The sequence below is a fragment of the Periplaneta americana genome, chromosome 4 (assembly GCF_040183065.1).
Source record: "Periplaneta americana isolate PAMFEO1 chromosome 4, P.americana_PAMFEO1_priV1, whole genome shotgun sequence".
NCBI lineage: Eukaryota > Metazoa > Arthropoda > Insecta > Blattodea > Blattidae > Periplaneta > Periplaneta americana.
Genome location: NC_091120.1, coordinates 115,394,698 through 115,399,398, shown reverse-complemented (window position 1 = coordinate 115,399,398; position 4,701 = coordinate 115,394,698). Strand labels below are relative to the sequence as shown.

Sequence of the window (4,701 nt, the reverse complement as noted above, 5' to 3'; positions counted from 1 at the left end):
TCATGATGAATGTGTGACTTCCACCAGGCTACGCCGGTCGAGCCCCGCTGCCATCCCGGACCTGGTAGGTAAGTTAACTCCACTCAGATCGTCTGGCGATCACCACTCACAATCGGCTGGCCGATGTTTCCTCTCGGCTGGTAGAAATATGACTCCCCGGGCAGGCTGGAACAGGGGGGTGCAACTTGATTTGAGTTATTTACAACGTGAACTGAGAGACATCTACCGACATTGGTAAGCAATAAGTCATATTTCCTTCAATAATTCCTCAATAGATGGCAAACAAATCAACAAATCGAATTCTGCGTCGATATTTTGCGTACCGTTATGTGTTTTCATTCCTATTTCAACGTGGTTTGGGTAACATTACTCAGAAGTTTTGTGCTACACGTGTTTTCTTCTATTGAGGTAAGATGATATTTACGTACTTATTTTGCAGTGGAGATCTGAGATTATAAATGAAACATAATGAGCACTTTTTGTGTTATTTATGTATTCGTGTCTTTTGTTACCGTGTGTTACATGTGTTCACCTATGCTATTCTGAGAAGGAGGTGATATTTAGTACTTATTATTTTACAAATGGAGATTTATTTGCTGAAATTATAAATATAAGTGAATAATTATTGTGATGTAGTTTTAACACATTGTGATTGAAGTTATTGTGAGGTGACATGATTGATACGTTTCAAGCAAACAATGCAAGAATTAAACACATAATATGTTTAATAAACTTAATTGATTAACATAATATGTATTTATTATTTAATTACTTATTAGGGATGTAAGAAAAATCACTGTAGTATTGTCTGTCATTCCAGCATGTCCCAGAAAACCTGGGTAAAAACTTGCTCTGTGCCTGGTTGTCTGGGGTCAAATAGAAGGGATTCGGACTTACCATTTTTCCACTTCCCGAAAAATGTTGAGGTTAGTAATATTGATTACTTAATCTATATTCCTTTAAATTACTCTTGTATTTGTAACTACAGAGAGTAATACAGCAATGTTTTTTTTAGGCGAGTCCATTTTTATATGCTAAAACCTAACCTAACATTTAAGCACGTGATTAGCTGTGCAATATTGCAGTAGTCAAACATGTTTTGTGATAATAACAATATCAATAGTAGTTGCCCAGATCAGCTACACCAAATAAAGTGCAATCTTCTATTGCTTCACAGGTTTCTGTGAGATTTATACAGTATAATGTAAAACACGTGGTTTTATTTTGCAGCCACAAATACTTTCAGCATAAAAATCGTTTAATGCTTACCTGTACGGTATATTCTAATGCATTGTTATAGCCCGTCTCTCCACTTCCTACAAGTATAACACTAGAGAGTTTAAGAACGCAATACTAGAGAAATAGACAATTTCCCTAGTAACCTAATTAAGTCTGGCCTCTCATATGTTATGTTGGTAATAAATTAGTAACATTGTAACAAATACGGGAGGAGCTACAACAATACATAAGTATAAAGAGATGTCATAGGATTTTTATTTTGAAATTATTTGTGCTTGGAAACTAAAATCACATGTTTATGACTATATAAATCACACAGAATCCAGTGAAACAAGAGGAAACTGTGTCTCTTTTGGTGTAGCTTTTCAGGAAAAATACCATATTAAATATAAAAATGGATCAAAAGAAAAGGTTCTTATTTAGTACTGTCACTAGACAACCCTACTTGAAATGAAAGTATCTGAGAATGCGCAACAGTCTTTTTGCATTTGCATGTACAAACTTGTGACTATTCCCGTTTCACAAATTGTTGTTGAAAACAAAGCCGGCATTGTCAATAATGCCTAGAAATTCTACAAAGTAACTACCTAATTGCATATTTTGCTAGTTACATAATCATAGACCTAGAAAGAGACTCGATCTGTATGATATACGAGCTTAGAGTTTCGAACAGTATCATAAAATTCGTAGTTCTTAAATGCCCCAGAATATATAATAGACCCAAGGTTGTATGATACTAGAGTAGGCCTATTCTATTTACTGGTAATTCTAATTAATACTTCTACATTTTACAGGGCTGTACATTGGGCAGAAAGTATATGTGTAACCTATACCGAACATACTGCTACGACACTGTTCAACAGAGTAGTATGCAGTCGTCACTTTTCAGAGACTGATTTTAAAACAAAAGAGAGAAAAGGTCTCAACTGGTCGGCAGTTCCATCTTTGGATGGATCAATCACAAGCGCACATTCAGACTCACAGTCGAATTACCCTTCATCCGCACAACTTTCTTATCCTTCATCCATTCTATCAACTATACGACTTTTACCAGAAAATGAACTTACCCAATTGTCTCCTCAAAAAGACCTCAAATTCCTACAACCCTCAAAAACCTATCAAAGAAAGTCCACAGGCCTGTGTCCCTCCTCCTTTGCCAAAGAACACATTCCAGTCCCACCAACACCAGACATATATTACTGTTTTCATATAGCATGTCATTGTATCAGTTTGTTTTCTAGTGAAATTACAGAAGTAGCACATAAATAAACATTCTTCGACATAAATATCTCATTTCCTCACAATAAACATTGTACTTTGCTGAGAAAAATGTGTTAAAATGGTTTATAATCTTGAACACTTGCATAGTATACGAATTTAAACAATTTTTACTTACAAATGGCTTTTAAGGAACCTGCTGGTTCATTGCCGCCCTCACATAAGCCCGCCAGCGGTCCCTATCCTGAACAAAATTAATCCAGTCTCTATCATCATATCCCATCTCCCTCAAATCCATTTTAATATTATCCTCCCATCCACATCTCGGCCTCCGCAAAGGTCTCTTTCCCTCCGGCCTCCCAACTAACACACTATATGCATTTCTGGATTCGCTCATATGTGCTACATGCCCTGCCCATCTCAAACGTCTGGATTTAATGTTCCTAATTATGTCAGGTGAAGAATACAATGCGTGCAGGTCTGCGTTGTGTAACTTTCTCCATTTTCGTGTAACTTCATCCCTCTTAGCCCCACATATTTTCCTAAGAACACAATTATTACATTGCTAAATATTCACCAAAATGATTCTAGAATTTCATATAGGTTTGAACCTATTTCATGAGTGATAAAATTTGGAAACATTGGTATCAGTAGTGTTTCAGCAAGGTCTTGGAAAATTTATCGGTTTAAAAGAATTTCTAACACCAAACTAGTAATGTAAATGTAATGAAGTGCCATTAATTAGAATCCATAAGATTTTGACTTCACTTCAATATTATGGTAGTTAGTGATAAAAAATGTTAGTTGTAGATTCCACATGCTCATGACTGCCCTTAAACAGTGTGGAGAAATGTTGCAACTTGCTTTGTCTTTGATTTTGAACTATGGCTACCTTATTAATAGTTTTCGTTGTTCTCTGTTATGACCAGTTGCATAAAGTGTGGTTATATGAGAGTAAATTAATTTGAATAGAGAGAGAAGAAATTTGCTGCTTTAGGTTATGGCCCTTGTTGGCTATTTTTAAATCCACCATTGATTGGCATATACTTACAGTATAACCCAACTTTACAATTTATGCTCTTGATGTTTAATGTTTCAGGACTCCTGGAAGATAGGTCGATATACACATCTGCTTTTGTCACTGAGATTGATACCCTGTTCGACAGTTTCAATGGAGTCACAGTATATCCTCAACATGGTAAGGATCTGCGCTGTAGACTTAGCAGTACCAGCAAACATTTAGAATATTGGAAAAAGGCTGAAGAATGAGCACTACCTGGAGATATTGCTAAGGTTCATACAGTCTTCCCTGTACATGCCACACATGTCCCTTTGAATTTCACTCCTTTAGCCAATAGAAATCGCACAACACTTTGCTGCTCTTCACAAGTTGACGACAGTAACATGCGCGCCATCTTTGTTGCGTAGTTCATGCTTCTCTTGCTAGAGCTGCACATGCAAAGAAATTGTGTCTGTAGCGAAAACTTCAAACATTATCTCGGTGAAATGTGAACATCCCAGCTGGAATACCAATGCAGAAAAAAATTATTGTGCGTTACTTTCCACTCTACCTCGTATATATAAATACCAATTCATACATAGGTAAATTAATTATCTAGCAATGTAATCCCTAATTGATCTGTGTAATCGACAATGTACTGTGTATTCTGATATTAATAGAAGTATGTAAATGTAAAAGAATTGTAGTATGTAAATGTTTGACTCACAGAGTGTGCCCTGTTAGTGCATGAATAAAGTGGCTTTTAAAAGCCAGACGAATGCATAATAATAGTAATAATGATCACTGAGAGTTGTTCCTTATATTTTGATAATTTAGTAATAATACCTATACAATATATTTTGTGTTCTTTGTGCTTCTTCAACATTCTTTTATGTTACTTTACAAATAAATATTTCTGGAACACTATTGTGTCTATTGTGTTCATTTGTAACTACGCTTGCTCTGTCCGATCCATATTGTGCTGTAGAGTAGGAGGCGGCTGTGTGAAATATGAGGGTAGTATGGATGTGTGGAGGGAGATGAGTGAAATTTTGGTTAGGTTTCGAGAAAAATGCAATTTGCAGAATTAAAATTATCCGTGACTTTTCATTTTTATGTGGGGCAAGTTTATAACCATCATCTTTCTCAAAATTCATGGTTTAGTTTAGTTTCACAATTACAAATAGATTTTTGTGATGGTAGTCATTCTCGCATTTTACTTTTACTCCATTTCCTAATTCAAA

The 4,701-nt window shown here is 35.6% G+C and overlaps 1 long non-coding RNA gene across 2 annotated transcripts; it reads left to right on the top strand.

Moving 5' to 3' along the window:
- The first annotated feature begins 308 nt into the window (after positions 1-308).
- Positions 309-4,381, top strand: LOC138698123 (uncharacterized). 2 transcript variants are annotated; one of them, XR_011331701.1, is made up of 3 exons: positions 309-408; positions 821-926; positions 3,557-4,381. It is a non-coding gene; the product is annotated as an uncharacterized lncRNA (long non-coding RNA). The 2 variants fall into 2 exon arrangements; XR_011331702.1 differs by having other exon boundaries at positions 2,034-4,381.
- The last annotated feature ends 320 nt before the right edge of the window (positions 4,382-4,701 follow it).